This window comes from Zalophus californianus, chromosome 8 (genome assembly GCF_009762305.2).
Source record: "Zalophus californianus isolate mZalCal1 chromosome 8, mZalCal1.pri.v2, whole genome shotgun sequence".
In the NCBI taxonomy this organism is placed as follows: Eukaryota; Metazoa; Chordata; class Mammalia; order Carnivora; family Otariidae; genus Zalophus; species Zalophus californianus.
In genome coordinates this window covers 8,827,359-8,846,676 of record NC_045602.1, presented here as the reverse complement: position 1 = coordinate 8,846,676, position 19,318 = coordinate 8,827,359, and the positions used below count along the sequence as shown (strand labels likewise).

The following is a 19,318-nucleotide window of genomic DNA, read 5'->3' as shown; positions in this document are numbered from 1 at the left end:
TACTGATTATTCAATATCTGATTTCACTTATTCTCTAAGAGTTTAGACTTTTTAGCTATAAAGCAACTGATAGCAATTTTCTTTTTTTCTTTTTTTAAAGGTTTATTTATTTGAGAGAGAGAGAGATGGAGACAGCATGTGGGGAGGGGCAGAAGGAGAGGTAGAGAAGCAGACTCTGCTAAGCACAGAGCCCAACATGGGGCTCGATCTCACGACCCTTAGATCATGACCTGAGCTGAAATGAAGAGTTGGATGCTCCACCGACTAAAACACCCAGGCGCCCCAAACTTTTCTTTATTTTCAAGAGATTATGGACTTGGAACTAATTTCTAACACTTTGTTATTAGGGTTTTATATGCCATGGAAATGAGTATCAGAACCTCCTCCAGTAATACTTTAGATGGAAACAGAGCAGAATAGGGTTGGCATTATCTTAATTACTTGTATGATTATGATGAGGAATGCTTAATACACTAAGTGTTGTCTTCTTATGTACTTCTTGGTTTTTGAGTTTATTTAATGAACAGAATATAAGCTCTTTTAGGACATGTGTCTTTTTTTGTCTTCTGTTGTGTCCTGTAAATATTTGTTGAATGAACTAACAAGTAATTCTTTCTTAAGTAACAGGAGTAATAACCTGTAGAAATATATCCCTGCTTAAAGAGATATTAAAGTATTCCCCAAATAAACATTTTGGTATATGTTCCTATCACTTATTTGTTTATAGGAAGGAAGATAAGTAAACATCTATATATGCAAAGAGGATAGGTTTGAGTGATAGAATTAATTGGAGGTCAAGTAGGAAAAGTGAGTAATGATTTGGACATTTTCTGGATTGTGGTGAAACAATTTGTTTTGGAAAGGATTTAAGCTTATTTTATTCAGTGTTTCAGGTGAAATAAAGACACTTTGTGTGGGCTGCACAGCCTTTATCATTTATTGAGTTTCATCTGTTCCCCTTACCCCCTAATTATTCTTCTGGTTAAATATAATCCAGTTCCTTCTTATATACCTAGGTGATGCCTGCGTTGAAACAGTGCTTCATGAATAAGGGCAGATGAAATGCTGGTGGGTGTGTTCACAGGGTGAAATTCTTTAAAACAGTATATTGGCTGTTATTAATAGTAAGGCAGTATTGCTTAACAAAATTAAAAGAAAGCCAAAGGGCATGAGAAATTTTGGTCAGGGATCAAAATGTTATTATAAATCACTGTGAATGACTGTTTTTGAAAAATTTTCAGATATTACCAAGTATTCTGATTATGAGCATTTTCATTTAGCTTTAAAATGTTTGTTTGTAATAATCTGTTCTTTCTCTAATAAACCCAAATACTTGATTTTTCTTGTTCCCTTTGCATTTTATTTAAAATAGCTATAGAAAGAAGAGAATTTAGAGTATGGTTTTTCTTCTGTATGTAATGGTGGCTGTCAGTTAGCAAAGGAGAACAATACACAGTATCTTGCTTGTAGTAAGTCCTTGATAATTGTTGGTTGAATGATAAATACAGGCTGCAGATGTAGTGCAGTTGAGAAGACAGTGTTGGTCTCTTATTTGCTCTTAGAATAAGCTCCGAAATAAAAGTCTGGCAGTTGAGAGTGGTCAGCAGGTGTTGAACATAGGTATCATTGTTTACAAGATTTATTAGTTCTCTTTATTATTTTTATTTTATTCTATAATTTCCATACCATAGGATTCACCCATTTGTAAGTATACAATGTACTGATTTTCAGTAAATTTACAGAGTTGTACAACCAACATTATCACAATCCATTTTCATTAATCCCCCAAAATTTCGTTGAGCATGTTTGCAGTCAGTCCTTACTCCCAGGGAAGCCAACCACTGTTATGTTTTCTGTGTAAGTTTTTCTTCTTTGGAAATTTCAGACATGTGGAATCATACAGTATTCAGTTATTTGTTCTGCCTTCTTCCACTTACCATAATTTTTTGAGGTTCACCTGTGTTGTAGCATATATCAGTATTTTGTTCTTTTTTATTGCTGACTAATACTCCATTGTACAGATATATCATATTATGTTTGTGAATTCACCGTGTGTATGGACATGTGTTTTTATTTCTTTTAGCTAGATTTTAAGGAGGTGGATTGCTGAGTCATATGGTATGCTTCTGCTTAACTTTTTTTTTTCCTCTTATGCTTAACTTTTAAGAAACTGTTTTCCAAAATGTCTGTATCATTTTCCATTCCCACCAGCAATGTATGAGGGTTCCATTTTTTCCACGTTCAAAGAACACTTGACATTGTGTTTGTGATGATAACCATGATAGTACCTTTTACTAATGATAAATGATGCTGAGCACTGCTTCATGTGCTTAATTTTGTTTTTCAAATTTTTACTAAGGTACCATGAGTATGGTCTAGTAAAAGGAGTTTCATTTTGTATACTACAAGCCAATTCCAATGTTTAAAAATAGAATTCAGATACATATAGATTAAAGCCCTTTATAGGTGAAATTATCCTACTGACTAGTGTCTCCACCTAAAAGGCCTAATTAATACTAAGCATTATTATTTTTTTAAACCTTGTTGTGGTACCTTTTGCTTCCAAGTAATGAATGCGCCTTGCTGAGCTGTGTAGGCCCTAGTAATGGCAGTGAAGTCTCTACTAGTTGAGTTACTTCTAAGCTACAGATCAAGTTGAAGTACTTCTGACATAAATTATGGTCTTTGATTGTTTCTCCATTCTGTTTTGTGCTGATCTTTATTATTATTATTTTGAATATCTTGAGTAAACTTATAAACTGATTTCTCTCATCTTGACCAAACATTTATCTTTATAAAACTTTTCTGTTCTACATAAAAACTAAAAAAACAGTTCTTACTATTAATATTGTAACTTGGTTCCTGTGAGTGGGTAGCTACTGGTGTTTTAAAAGTGTGCTACACTTGCACACGTACACATATGTGGATGTGCTCATCCTTATCGTCCAGTGTGTTTTCTAAATGTTTGCCTATATAACCTGTACATACTTGTGTGGGGGGCTGACGGGAGTTGTGTGTGTGTTTTCACTGGGCCTGCTTTTCAGGCTCCTTGAAGATGCAAGGTATCGAGTTTTCTGTCATTGTATTGTTTCTTCTAAGACCGATTTGTTGCAGTTCTTTTAGTGTTCATTCTCATAAATAGTGAACTTGTATTAAAATAGGGCATTTTTTTCTAAAAAAATCACTTGTTTTCTGTAAAAAAAAAGTGTGCTACACTTGGCTTTTGGCTTATACTTTGAGTACTCATCTGAATTTAATGTACAGATACAGATGTTACTTCTTGTTTATAGGTGGCATGGATATTGATTTGTGGGATTAAATTATGAGCAGAGTTTTGGAACTTAACCAGGACCATGTTCTTTTCAGATAAAAAAGTAGCTGCCCAATTTGTCCATTCTGTATCAATATGGTAATATCCCTATTGTTTTACCTTGTGTTTCAGTATGATTCCTTTAGAAGTCATACTAAAAGGGTGCCTGGGTGGCTCAGTTGGTTAAGCGACTGCCTTCGGCTCAGGTCATGATCCTGGAGTCCCGGGATCGAGTCCCGCTTCGGGCTCCCTGCTCAGCAGGGAGTCTGCTTCTCCCTCTGACCCTCCCCCCTCTCGTGTACTCTCTCTCTCTCTCTCATTCTCACTCTCTCAAAATAAATAATAAATAAATCTTAAAAAAAAAATACTAAAAATATGCTTGTTGAAATTGAAGTTTTCTGTTTAGCTTTAGTTTATATTGTATTTTTTGAGTTTTTATTAAAGATAACCACAAATGGGACTTTTTTGAACAGAAAGGAACATTTAGGAAATAATTCTTTCAGTACTTAAGATGCTTTAATTAATTTATTAAGGATGAATTTTAGAAATTTTGGTTGTAGTGATATTTATTCTTCTAAAAGGAAAGTGCACTAGGGGTGCCTGGGTGGCTCAGTTGGTTAAGCATCTGACTCTTGATTTTGGCTCAGGTCATGATCTCAGGGTTGTGAGATTGAGCTCCGTGTGGGGTTCCATGCTGGGTGTGGAGCCTGCTTAATATTCTCTCTCTCCCTCTCGCCCCTCCTCCTCGAAAAAAAAAAATAAAAGGAAAGTGCAATAGCCCAACTGCCATGAAGTTTGAGTCCTGCAAGATCTAGTGAAATGAGTTTTTGTATATTGAAACCCTTGCAAAAATATTTCAAGTACTAAATGTGTAAATGTTGGTATGATTTTGAAAAATGTTTCACCTTTTTGGGTTAACTTACAGAGTTATAGTTTGTGGTACTTGAGGCTTTTATTTAAATACATATGGCCATATTTTATTGTATTACATAGTGGAGAAAGTTCAAGTCGAAGTTGAATGGTTAAAAATGATGTGTTGTGTTTGACCAGTGTGCCTGTGTTGAAAGAAACAAAATTAAACATTTTTTTTTTCTGTATAAATCACTAGATTTCTCCAAGGGCCTCTAACAGGTCATATAATCAGCATCTTTTGTAATTAGTAAAGATTAGAGGAAAATATGTCAAAATTAATATTTTCTTTCAGAGAAGTTAGATATCAAGTCAGAATTGGAGAGTTAATGCAAAATTTAAACCATATTGTAAAATTTAACCAGATTGTAGCTATTCTAAATTCAGCAAAATTTCTCTGGAATTAACAGAATATTTGGATTTGCTTTTAAAAAATATCTAAAACATGAACTTTGAACTTTTGTATTGGCTTCTCAATGATTATATTTCTCAAAATTTAATCACTGAAATTAATGTGCAAATGAAATGATGACCTTTTTCGAACTTTAGATGCAAGGCACAATCTTAGTTGTGTTCAATGTGAAGCAGTTTTTTTGTCTTACATTCTTTCAAAAAATGCCATCTTAAGGAAGCTTTAATAAATGAATTGACAAAAATTTTCCTATTGGATTAAAATAAAAAGTAAATGTATAGAGAAAGATATATCTGGAAATTTGAAAACTTAATACCGATATAGTTTATGTCCTGGCCCTTAGAGGCCATTGTATTTATTTATTTATTTACTTATTTATTTGTAAGATTTATTTATTTGAGAGAGAGTGGGAGTGAGTCAGCGGGAGCAGGGATGTATTGGGGCAGAGGGAGAGAAACACAGGCAGATTCTGTGCTGAGCAGGGATCCTGACTCTGGGCTTGATCCCACCACTCTGAGATCATGACCTGAGACGAAATCAAGATTCGAGGCTTGGGGCGCCTGGGTGGCTCAGTCGTTAAGTGTCTGCCTTTGGCTCAGGTCGTGATCCCAGGGTCCTGGGATCGAGCCCCGCATCGGGCTCCCTGCTCCGTGGGAACCCTGCTTCTCCCTCTCCCACTGTCCCTGCTTGTGTTCCTCTCTTGCTGTCTCTCTCTTTGTCAAATAAATAAAATCTTAAAAAAAAAAAAAAGATTCAGGGCTTAACTGATTGAGCTACCCAGGCTCCCCTTATAGGTCATTTTAAGTACAGATGTTCTAATCTGTATCTGCTAAATCCAATAGCTAAGACAGTGGTTTAAAAATCTTAGAGGTCTTTAGAAATACTGATGCCTGGCTTCCTTCCCCCAGACATTTAAGGTAATAGGTATGTGATGTGGCCTGGAGATCAGGAGTTTTAAAAGTTCCACAGGTGGTTCTCAAGTGCGGGAAAGTGTGGGAACCACTGAGCTGAGAGGTGCAATATTGTAATTTAAAGGTTGGCAGAGAGGACATTGGGTCGAAAATGTATCTGAGGAAAGGAGAGTACTTATTTTTTTTTCTTTATTTATTTTTTGTGGCTCACCAAGGCTTGGATGAAGCCAGAAAGTCAGAATTACCTGTTGGAAGCCAGAATCATACCCAGGGTACTTGGTAGAAATGATGTCAGATCCTCTGATTTAGATGTCTGTAGTGGGGGCAGTAATTTGCATTTAATCAAGCATCTCAGGTGATTCTGATGCAAGTTAACATGCAGATCAAAGTTTGAGAAATTTGTAGGTGTTGCTTCTTGTACTGACTGACAAAACTGAAACCAAATAGTCGAGATCTCCTTGGCACACAAAATTGTATATGTGGAAAAGGCTGGCGATTTTGGAGAAGTGCCAGATTTTCTGAAATATCAAGGGTCATCACATTTTCTTTTTTTAGAGCTCCATAGGAATTAGACCAAGGTTTTTCTTTTTCTTATTTTAGAAGGAAATTTAATTTGCTGAGCTTTTCTGAAGGAAGAATCAGACAAGATAGACCAAATTTCTGAAGTGAAAAACAATTTTTATCGTGATAAAATATACACAGTATAGAATTATGATATAGAAATGTTATTACATCTTACCCTTTCATAAGAAATGAAACTGGCCTGGAAGATACATAATTTTGATGTTTCACATTTAATAAGTGGTGACAGGGAAATAGTGACAGCCTGTTTAATCACTGACAATTTAATTCAGAAAGAAAAATTTCACTAGAAATGTGTGGTCCTTCAGAGCATAGCAGCTAACACAGCCCAGTGTATGTATATCTGTGAAAGTGCCTATGTTTAAAAAATAATAAAATCACTCAAAAATTATTTTGTGGTGTCTTTAAAAGCAAGCAAAAAATAAAATTATAAAATATTCAAAATCTTTATATTAAAGTATTTTGAAATTTTATTTTCAGAGCAGCCTTCAAGTTATTGGTTATATAACAGTCATCTTATTAATATGGTACTGTTTAGTTTTTTTTAAATGCACATTCCTTGCAGTTATGTCTCTGCACTTCATTGGAAATTAGAGAAAACCAGACAATATATACATAGTGGATAAGTTGTCCTTATTTTTCATTTTCTCAAGTATTTTTATATTAGACTTACTCTTGTGTGGCCATTTTAATTTTGGTGGTTAAGGGGTATGTAGGTATTTTAGAAATTTGAGAAAGTCTTCATTTATTGATTCTTGTGATAATAGTTACAGCTATTGGGGAATAGCAGTTGTGAGTTGTATCTTTTTTGTTTTTTTTTTTAGTATTTGAAATCTTTAGCAACTCACTTTTTGTAGATTTTGTCTTGTGGTTAATAAAATTGGAAACACTTGTAACCAAGGCTATATATATATATATATATATATATATATTTTAAAGATTTTATTTATTTATTTGACAGAGAGAGACACAGCAAGAGAGGGAACACAAGCAGGGGGAGTGGGAGAGGGAGAAGCAGGCTTCCCGCCTAGCAGGGAGCCCGATGCGGGGCCCTATCCCAGGACGGTGGGATCATGATCTGAGTGGAAGGCAGACGCTTAAACGACTGAGCCACCCAGGCGCCCCAAGCCAAGGCAAGATTAATATTTGTGAGACTTCAGAGTGACACATAGTATCTTTAAAACCCTAAAGATTTGTCACAGTTTATCATTTAAAATGTACCCATTCTTCCCAAGTTATTGCTGAATAGATAACTAAAATGTGAAACAAATCCAAAACTGGGTGGTCCTTCTTTCACTGACTGCTATACTTCTGCGGTTATCTTTAGAAATTTGTTACATCTGATATATTAACATTTCACTGGAAGTGTTTTTTCAAGTTAGAAACATTTTACATTCTGGGTATTAGGATCCCTATTCCGTAATACCTCAGCATTGCACAGGATGTTCCAACATTTCTAAATATTTACCAAAATGCACTTTAATTTGAGACTTCATCATTTGTATGTCCATGCTAAAGCAGCTCTGAGGCATTATTTCTGACTGTAACTTTGGGATATATAATTCATGATTGCAACATTTAAAATTAGAGTATGAATATGTTTTGTTTTGTTTTGTTTTTTTCTTAAAGATTTTATTTACTTGACGAGAGAGAGACAGCGAGAGCAGGAACACAAGCACGGAGAGTGGGAGAGGGAGAAGCAGGCTTCCCGCTGAGCTGGGAGCCCGACGCGGGGCTTGATCCCAGGACCCCGGGATCATGACCTGAGCCGAAGGCAGATGCCCAACGACTGAGCCACCCAGGCGCTAATGTTGTTATATTCTGGCTAAAGAAGAATTTAGTCATAAAAGCAAGATGTTACAGTGTAAGAAAGTGCAAAAGCCAACCTAAAGGATTTTGCTGGTAGTTCTGAGAGACAGTTTTCTGAAACAAAAACAAAAAACACAAAACAAAACTGTAAAAGCATATATTTTTGTAAAAAGGGGGAAGCTATAAAATTAAAATTTTGGAGGCATTACAGAAGACAGATTTGTTTTCCATATTTAAGACATTCCCAGAATAGGAGAACAACGGATGATACAAATAAAACTAAATTTAGAACTAATGAAAGGAAACTCTAGTAAAAATTGGCTTATGAAATTTCCTTCAGAGGGAAGTCATAAAGTAAAACACTGAATACATTTTTAAAGAAGTTAATTACTCAGTTTTTGGGGGAGAGTTGGTAAGAGGGGATTTTTATAAGTTTTAGGATAGGGAAGTTTATCTTTTAAGATAGTATGGAGAATGTAAGTCTCTGGCATAATATTTTATTGTGCTGCTTTTTATCCTCTTGTGAACAGAATTGTTCAGTTTAGTTCAAGTTACAACAAATCTGTGAAATGGAAGTGTAAGAATCTGGAAAATAGCATACTTATTCCAAATCATTCTCTGTAAGTAAAATTCCATTAAAATAAGTTCATAAAATGGATCTTGTTTAATCTCTATTAATACGTGAAAAAAACAAATGAATTTCCGTAAGAATTTTTTAGTTTTTGTTTAAGGTAGTAAAGGTGGAAAAAAATGAAGGGAAATGACTTGATAATTTTTTTGGAAGATTTATCCATTTATTTGAGAGCGCGCGCACGTACACACACACACACACACACACACACACACACACACACACACACACACACACACACACACACACACACACACACACACACACACACACACACACACACACACACACACACACACACACTTGAGTTGGGGGAGGGGCAGACGGAGAGGGAGAGAGATTCCCAGGCAGGCTCCCTGGTGAGTGCAGAGCCATACCATGGGGCTCAATCTGGTAAGCTGGAGATCACTCTCACGACCTGGATGGAGATCACGACCTGAGCTGAAACCAAGAATTGCATGCTTGACCAACTGAGCCACCAGGCATCCCATGACTTGATAATTTTCAAGTGTATTTTTAAAAGAGAAGCAGAGTAGTATAATGGCAAGAACACTGGATTTGGAGTCAGAAGAGCTATGACTGGTATTAGTTAGGATGTTTTATTAATTATCTTCTTGACTATGATTTGTAAGACTGTATCTGTCTACCTCAAGGAGATGTGAAGATTAAATCTATTGGGAAGCTAACCCTATGTATTAGTGTTTTGTAAACTACAGAACTTAAACTTGTTTACAGACAGTTGAAGAACTATCTGTAAAATATCCTAAGTTATATATGTCTGTAAGTGTATTCAAAAAGGTATCTGCATACAGAATCAGTCTCCTGGTGTTAGCCTGTTTTTCCCAAAAATGGTAGCACATTATTTGGGACATATTAGGTTGTTTAAATTACTAAATCACTGAATAAAAAATTAGTTGGCATATTTATGTTTTAATTCACTGAGGATAATTAGTTTCATTCAGTAAATATTTGTTTTTATTCATTTTTGGGCTTGCTTAAATATTCCAGGCGTCAATTTTTCTCAGCTAAGGTATATTATTTTATTTATTTATTTTTTTAAGGTATATTTTTTTAGAGTTGGTATGGTATTGAACTATGAAAACAGAGTCTGATGTTCTTATGTGATGTTAAATTTCAGAAATCCTGATATATAACTATTAGGAAAACTCATGACAAAATTTTTAAGCCTTTGTGTTATTCACTTGCAAAAATGTTAATCATGCTTTATATAAAGTTTTAAAAGAGCATTTGGGTTTTACCAGCAGTTTTTATCTGTGGCTTCAATTTAGCAACTCTTGGCCTACTGTTAGTAACAAAAGTGAACTGAGGAACAACTTCAAAGAATGGTTTGGGAGATGTAAACTGCAGGTATTATGCTGTATTACCTCTGGTCTTTAGGCATACCAGGGTAATTATAATTTAATCATGTAGAAAAATATTTGAAAGTAATAGTATATGTTGTGATCATTCTATATTGATGACTACTGTAACCAGTAACTAATTTCCTTGGATCATGTAATTTCCAAATTTCCTGATTTAGGGGTTTAGGATCTGGCTAACAGAGTAGGCTAGTGTAAGTCTTGACAACTCTTTAACAACCTCATGGAATAAGATTTTGTATTTCTGTAGACCAGGAAAAACTGAATTAGTATTCAGGCATAATTAAAATGAATATGGGGAGAAGTTTGTATGGGAATAGCCACTGTTATGGTGATACATTATATTTTCCCTGTTGTGGCATTTATGAATTAGGAAATGAATTTTATCTACTTCTATTTTTTTTTTTTAAATATCTCAGTGGTTTTTCTTAGGATAGAGAGACTTCAGCATACACTGTTTTCTATCCTGTGGTTGCTCTATTGTGCTCAGGTGCCTATCCCTCTCTCTCAAAAAAAAAAGGAAGTAAAGGGAAGGGGTTTTTGAAGGGCCCTGTAATCAGGGGACAATAGCAGGGAAAAGTCTTCTTTTAATTTTTTTTTAAGTAATCTCTATACCTAGTGTGGGGCTCTATCTCACAACCCTGAGATCAAGAGTCACATGCTTCACTAGCCAGGACCACTAGCAGGAAAAAGTCTTGACAGGATATATGACTCACAGATGATGGGCTTTAGGGAAATAGACTTCAGAGAAGTGAAAAGGAGGAGAGTGAGCAGGACCAGGGATAGAGGCAATCATCCTTTCACCAATAACTGAATAAATATACCATATTCTTTTTTTTTTTAAAGATTTTATTTGAGAGAGCGAGAATGAGAGAGAGAGCACATGAGAGGGGGGAGGGTCAGAGGGAGAAGCACACTCCCTGCTGAGCAGCAGGGAGCCCGATGCGGGACTCGATCCCAGGCCTCCAGGATCATGACCTGAGCCGAAGGCAGTCGCTTAACCAACTGAGCCACCCAGGCGCCCTATACCATATTCTTTTATTTATACTCTCTGTCTCTGTCTCTTAACGGGAACTCTCCCTCTTATTCTCTGCTTTGTCAACTTAAAAAAAACAAACAAAACAAACTTCATTTTGAAAATTACAAAAGTAATACATGCCTATTTAAAAAGTTAAAAATTACATAAGTGAATATAAAATAAAAGTTCTCTCTTAACCCTTTCTCCTTGATCTCAGTCTTCTGAAACAACCACTTTACAACACATCAGTGTATCACTTTCCTTGTGTGCATTAATAGTGTATACATACAACAATGGTGTATCATTTTCCTTTTTTCCTTGCACAGAGCACGAATGCTTACAGGGTTTTTTTTTTTTTTGATAACCAGAATGCATCTATATCATATCTATTGTTTTGTATTTGCTTTTTTAATTTATTTGGAGGCCATCCAGTCAGAATTTTTTTTTTTAAGATTTTATTTATTTGAGAAAGAGAATTAGATAGAGAGCATGAGAGGGGGAGGGTCCGAGGGAGAAGCAGACTCCCTACTGAGCAGCAGGGAGCCCGAGGCGGGACTCGATCCCGGGACTCCAGGATCATGACCTGAGCCGAAGGCAGTCGCTTAACCAACTGAGTCACCCAGGCGCCCCATCCATCTGGTTCTTTTAGGGAGTATTCCATTATCTGGATTGACCATAATTATTTTACTATTTCAGTATTGCTAGACATTTAGGTTGTTTTCTTCTGTTATAAACATTGCTGCAGTGAACATTACTAATTTTGTGCATATGTGTGAATATTTCTGTAGATTTCTAGAAATGGGATGGTTAAAGCATTGCACATTTAAAATTCCAAAATAACCCCAGTAGTGATGAGAATACACATATTCCCCTATTTTTGCTAGGTAAATATCATCAGCCTTTTACATTATTTACCATTCTCATAGGTGAAAAAAAGCCGGTATCTCCTTTTGTTTTTTATATGCATTTCAATATTTGATTACTAATGAGATTGAGCACTTGTTGTTAGTCATAGTTTTAATTCTTTTTAAAGATCCACCTCAAATTTATTTTCTCCGTAATTCCTACTTTATCCTATTCCCTACCTCCAGGCAATGACTCTTTTCTCTGCTTTCATAGTACTCTCTGTTGTAAGTGATTAGAGTCATTATGTATTATGATTATTTACTTATTATATACCAGACCAGGAGCTCCCCTGTGGTTGTGACCATGTAGTAGTCATTATTTTTCTAACTTTTATATCATGGTTTATTGGAAATTTGGGAACTAAAACCTAGTTTTTAGGGTAATAGGGCATACATGCTTTAAAGATACTTCTTTTTTTTCTTTTAGTTTGAGATATAATTGATGTACAGCACTGTGTAAGTTTAAGGTATACAACATAATGGCTGGACTTAAGTAGATTGCAAAATAATTACCACAATAAGTTTAGTTAACATTCATCACCTCATATAGTTATGTAGTATTCGTTTTTATGTCTCTGCCCAGTGACTAGCACAGAGCCTTTTGCATTTAGTGTTTGTTCAGGAAGTTTTATCAAATGGTTAGTCTGATTCCCAGCTGTGTAAGGTTTGCTGCCTTCTTTTTTGGAGGAGGGGGAGGGTTGGCTCTTAATGGTAATGGTTCTAGTAGACCCCTTTATTTTACAAACGAAGAATTAAGTCTGAGGGAGGAATGTCTTACTTGGCTAATGAGATATTTTTATTCTTTATCATACGCTACTAGGTATTGTGAAACAGCGCAGCTCCAGACAGTTATGGTCAAGGATGAATATTGATTTCTCCTATCTAAGATAGATGGCGAGCTTTTCTCAGTTTTTACAGACCAAGCCTAACCAATGGGGCTTTTGCGTAATAGTCTTAGCATGTAGCCTTAAACCAATATAAATTATCCAAACTTCATTTGGCTCCTTCCAAAGAGTTACGACTCTTATGACACATTAGACGTAGACTTTTCTAATTGCAGGCACCGGCTAACTCCTGAGAGATGCGGTGTCTTTTCTTTTAGAGAACTCTTGAACCCTGTCCTCTTAACCATCTTCCCATGAAGTGAGTCCGCCAGATTTAATCACATGATTGCCTTTTCCTGCCCAAGATACAAGTCATTATACACATCTCTTTTCATTCTTGTTCCCTCACCTATTCTTCCCCTCCTTTTCAGACATTTTTTACCCTTGTTCTAAGGTTAAACGTAATCACTTGCATCTTCAAATTCTTTACTGAATGTTGCTTTTATCTTCAAGTAACACCACCTGTCTTCCTCCTAAGGGAAAGCCCTATCTAGTGGAACTTGTACCTTCCTTTATTCTCTACAGATCCCAGTTGTAGGAAAATATAGGAAGTGGTTTCCTTCTTACTTTGCACTACAGTGCTTATAAAAACCTTCCTGTTAAAATTCCCGTTGCTGAGTCTCACGTAGTTGGGGTATACATCTCTGCTTGCTCATTGAAGACATAGACTTCTGACTCATAGACTTCCTTTCCGTGCAAGGTTGTGCCATAGTTCTAGGTGAATTCAGTGTTTATATGAACAGAGTACCCAGGACCCTGGCTTCACAGTTTCCTCATCTCTAGTGGAGATCTTCACTTAACTCAATTACTTACTCCCATGAAACTACTTTGGACCTTACCATTACCTGAAATCAGCTTTACCTTTGAGATCATTTATTCAAACATCCTGTTCCTGAGCTCTTATCCTTTTATTAAACCTATTCGTTGATGCTTTTGAGATCTGCAGTTCCTTGACACCTCTCTTCACCAAATGCTTCTTGTATAAGCAGGCAAGAATCCATTGTCCATTCAGACCTCTTGCCAGAATTCTGTTTCCTTGCCCTATTGAATATCTATCCTATGCATTTGCACCTAAATTTTGGATCAGTTTGTCTCTCTGGCCTATACAAAAGGTCTTCATTGAACACTGATGGAGAAAAAAATTACTACCCAGATTAGTGGTACTGTGAATTCCTGGTCTGTTTCTTGTAAGAGCTTTCAGGGTGGCAGAGCAAATCTGTCATTTTCCATAGGGTCTGTTTTAAACATTCTTTTCTTTCTTTGAGCAAAGTATGCTCCACAGATGGTCTTCTTACTTCATGAGAAAATAGAAGCCATCAAAAGGAGATCCCTTAAATTTCCTGTTACTTGACTCACCATTTTATCTCTTCTGTACCATTTGTTCTTTTCCTTCTGTTTCAGTGGATGAGGTGTCCATCATTCTGTCTCAGGCTGATTCTCCAGCTGTGCTTTGGATCTCATTTTCTCCTTCTGTTGGTTAATTCTGTTTGTCTTTCATCTTTCTCTTAATTTGCATTCTTTCTCATTTGGCTAAACTTGTTCAAATGTATCACCTAAAACAAATAACCAAATGACCCCTAGAAAGAAATCTCAGTTCTTTCTACCTTTTGCCCCTCCCCTCACCAGCAACACAAACTCTGCTGTCTCACTTTCTGTTCACTCCTCAGTACACTATAATCTCCCTCCCATCCTGTCCCATCACTGACATGCTTACTTCAAAATCATGCTGATTTCCTTGCTGGTAAAACTATCATTTTATCGAATGTTCAGAAGTACTTGACACTTCTCAAATTGCTCTCTTGGCTTCTATGACAGTACTCAGAGCATCTCTAGCTGTTTCTCTCAGGCTCCTTTGTTTTCTCTTTCTCTGCTAAATGGGATTCTTATTATTTTTATTCATTCTTTGCCTTCTTAAGCTTGTGTCTATTTCTAGGACTTTCTTTATCATCTGTATGTTGATGATTTCCATTTTTCCACCTGAAAGCTTGCCTCTGAGCCTTAGGCTCATACATCAGCTAGCTACGTACTAGGCATCTCCACTCAGATATACCACAGATACTTCAAGATCAGCATATTTACAACAACATTATTTTTTCCCCCTTTGCTTTCAGATCTCCTTCATTTCCCATGATTAATGATTCCGCTATCCATCTGGCCTGGATTGAGCCAGATACCTGGCTATTTGGGTATCTGTCATCTTTGACTTCACATTCAGTATCACTATATTCTGTCAGTGTTACCTCCAACATATGAATTTCTCTCTCATCTGACTGCTACTTTCCTGCTTCAAGTGACTATCACATTTTTCTTAGGTTCTTGCAGTATTCTCTTGCCCATTGTTCTTTCCTAGCCTCCTATCCATTTTCTACTCTCCAACCAAACTACTTATTATAAGATGCAGATCTAATCCTATTATTCCCAAACTTAAAGTATTCAAATGACTAATTTCCCATTTACTCAGGGAAAATTTCAAAATGATAATTTCTTACAAGATTGTTAATGACCTGACTTCTGACTTTTCCAGCTCTATCTCTTGTAACTTCTCTTCTTCCTCCCAAATTCTACCCATTTCTTCCCATTTCCAGGCCTTTTTTTTTTTTTTTTACTTGTATGTTTCCCTGCCTGGAATGAAAATGCTAACTCCCCAAATATTACTAATATGCAGTATATGGAAATACTTTTGCCTCATTGTACTTAGTTTGGTTTGAGTTCAGATTTTGGATGGAGAAGACAAATATGTATTTACAGTGATGTTTTTTAGAAACTGACCTGGTTATGTATTTAATTATGATGGACGGATGGTTTATAGAACTCAAAAGAGGATTTCCTTAGAGGAGTGTTTCAAGGAGGGGTTGCCACTGTGAACTCATGCTTCCTGTGAGATTTCTGTTGTGAGAAGTGTGTATAAAATATGGTTAATGGAAAATGGTGATATAAATGCTGTATGTAAAACTTTAAACTGTAAAAGATATGTATATTTTTTTATAGATTTTATTTATTTATTTGACAGAGACACAGCGAAAGAGGGAACACAAGCAGGGGGAGTGGGAGAGGGAGAAGTAGGCTTCCTGCTGAGCAGGGAGCCCAATGCGGGGCTGGATCCCAGGACCCTGGGATCATGACCTGAGCCAAAGGCAGACGCTTAACGACTGAGCCACGCAGGCGCCCCGATATTTTAAATTCTTTTAAATTCTTAATGCTTAATTCTAAATGCTTAATGCTTAATGCGTACTTGAAGCTTAGCATATTGAATACAGTGTTTTTTTATATCATTAAAGTTAATTGTCAATAGCAATAATAGTAATATTGTTAGTAAGACATAGTTCTCGTGCTCGCTCCGGCAGCACGTGTACTAAAATTGGAACAATATAGAGATGATTTAGCATGGCCCCTGCTCAGGGATGACATGCAAATTTGTGAAGCACTCCGTATTTTTATCACTATATTGTACACCTGAAACTAATGTAACACTGTATGTTAACTGTACTGGAATTAAAAAAAAAAAAGACATGTAGTAGTTCTTACTGTGTACCAGGCACTGTTCTGAAGTGCTTTATTAATTTGTTAGATTTTTGTTTCATTTTCTAGTCACATCAAAATGACATGTTCTTTAAAAATATTCTTTAGAAATACTTAGTTTCAAACATTTAAAAAATATTATGACCACTTCTAAGTAGAACAGTTAGTTGCCCATTTTTTGCATACATGATGAAAAATGTTACCTGTCTGTGTTAAAGTCATATTAAAGAAAAGTCTGAGAAGCCTGTATCTATCAGTAAAATCTAACAAATTCTTTCAGTAAAGGTTTTATTTTATAGTGAAAAGATTTAGTATCTTAGCATTTTTGTGTGTTTTCTCATATGATAGAGCGATCTGTAAAATATATGGGGTGGATATTCTTCTTAGTTTCCTGAATGAAGACACTGAGGTTTGGAAAGGTTAAATAATTTGCTCAAAGAAATGCAGCCAATAAATGGCAGAACTATAAAAGGATCTATACCTTTGGAGTCCTAAGCTAGTGTTCTTTTCTCATTTTTTTTTTTTTTTTTAAGTATGCCCCACACCCAGCACGGAGCTCAACGTGGGCTTGAACTCAAAACCTTGAGATCAAGACCTGAGCTGGGTCAAGAGTCAGATGCTTGACCGACTGAGCCATCCAGGCGCTCTCTTTTCTCATTATTATGCTTATTTCCTAAAGCAAAAACTGGAAGCTCTGTATAAGAAATTGGTAACCATTATTTTTGGACAAGCTGAATAGATAATTTAGAAAAGTAATTAATATGAAATGTTCTAAACATTAAAAGGATTTCAGATTTTAGAATATCTTTTAAATCTGATTTTTCAACTTATTCTCCCCAAAATCTTCTTAAGTTCAGGTTGAGCTTCTCCAAAAGAGAGTTGTGGGGTTTTAATCTTTCTTAATTTTTTTAAATGTCTCCAAGTGGAGAGAATAATTAACTATATGATCTACCCTTAGATAAATAAAATAAATAAATAAAATCTTAAAAAAATAAATTGTGGTATCTTCAGTTCTTCTCTCGTATGTCTGGGTGGATACAAAGGAAATTAGTAATTAAGTCTTTTAAAATAAAGGAGATGATGGAGGCTTCTATCTTTTATTTACATTGGGATAGCAGAATTAGGGCGAGGTTGGTGATGATTAAGAAATTACAGTATCTTTATTTGTAAATATTTTTTAAAGATTTTATTTATTTGTCAGAGAGAGAGAGAGCACAAACGGGGAGGGGCGGAGGGAGAAGCAGACTCCCTGCTGAGCAGGGAGCCCAATGTGGGGCTCAATCCCAGCACCCTGGGATCATGACCTGAGCCAAAGGCAGACACTTAACTGACTGAGCCACCCAGGTGTCCCTACAGTATCTTTATTTTTTAAAAATTTTTAAAGAAGATATTATTGAAGAAAGAGCATGTACGTGGGCGTGCACAGTGGGGAAGTGCCTAGGGAGAGAGAGAATCCTCAAGCAGACTCCTCACAGAGCTCAGAACCCAGGATGGGCCTCTATCTCACCATCCTGAGATCATGACCTGAGCCAAAATCAAGAGTTGGACATGCAGGTACCCCAAGAAAAGGTAGTATCTTTTTTTTTTATTATTTTATTTATGAGAGAGCAAGAGAGAGCACGAGCTGGGGGCGGGGTTGGTGCAGAAGGAGAGGGAGAAGCAGACAGTCTGTTGAGCAGGGAGCCCAATGTGGGGTTCGATCCCAGGACCCTGAGAGCATGACCTGAGCTGAAGGCAGATGCTTAACCATCTGAGCCACCCAAGTACCCCAAAAGTACAATATCTTTAAAGACCATTAGTGTTAGTGTAGATATTGTTTGCTGATCATTGGACTAAGCTAGGGAGGAAATGGAATGTATAACCCAGGAAAGGGGGAAAGAACTCCACAATTTTTGGTATCCCATAATGAGAAAACTGTCATTTTTTTTTAAACTTTCTACCATGTATAAGATAACGTTTGAAACATAGTTCAGGTACTTGTAAGGAGTCATAGTTTATTTGGGAAGATAAAGTTTACTGTCAAGTGGAAAGTTAAATGATGAATTGAAGAGCAATAAATACAGTAATATAAAAGAGTGCCTTACTTGCTATTTTTAGAGCAGTAGGTTGTGAATACCATGAATTAAGAAAAGGTAGAAGTCACAGGACTTTGGAAATAGTAGAAAAGCATTATGAAGGACCAGGGACTTGATTTGCATGTTGGAAGATGGTAATGATGACAACAAAGATGACAATAAGGATAGCAGCAAACATACCTGTTGTCTCTGGTGGTTGTATATATATTAATCCATCTGCTTCTTCCTAAAGCCCTTTGAGATAGCTACTGTTCTTTTCTTGATCTTACTGATGAGGAAACTGGGATTCTGCCTTATGTCTCCACATTCTTTGGGTAGGCTACACTGCATCTCATCAGTAGGGTTGTTAATAGATGGTGACGGATAGGGAGGATAGTTTTCTTTTGCCTTAATTGGTAGTGTGGAATTTGTGTAGGCCTTTAGAATGGCCTATTTCATTATATCTCTGAATGAAAAATAAGCTCTTATATCCACCTAATAGATTTTTTTAAATAAAAAAGAGAACACCTGTTTTAACCTTTTTGAGTAGAATTTTTTTTTTTAACCTGTGTCATTTTCATCATATTGTTTTAGGACATTTGAGTAAAACTGTCTAATGAGAAGAATGTATAACTGACTTTTGCATTTAACAATTTTTGGTACTGGGTGTAATTGTTTAGAAAATTAAATGGAAAATTTAAAGAAGGGATTGTTGAAAATTGTTAAAAACAGTGACATTGGGTTAAAACAAATAACCTTGTATATTTTATAGGACCACCAAAAAAAATACTCTAAATAGATGATTGTAAAGTATTGATGGTATGTGTTAATGGAGGTATTGTTGCAGAACAAACAGCATATAATGAAATACTTAAAATTGTTTGGAATATAAACATGGAATTGTTTCATTATATATGGAATCTTGAAAAGTACCATGCTCTATCGTCGAAACACATCAACTGCTTTAGCTGGGAAACTCGTCCCCCATATGTATT

General features: G+C 35.9%; 1 protein-coding gene and 1 non-coding gene across 9 annotated transcripts in view; both read left to right on the top strand.

Annotated features, from left to right (window-relative positions):
- ROCK2 (Rho associated coiled-coil containing protein kinase 2) overlaps positions 1–19,318 on the top strand; it is a 149,791-nt gene that overhangs the window by 9,748 nt on the left and 120,725 nt on the right. The window lies entirely within an intron of this gene.
- LOC113938767 lies at positions 16,079–16,186 on the top strand. The gene has a single exon (XR_003524974.1). It is a non-coding gene; the product is annotated as a U6 spliceosomal RNA (small nuclear RNA).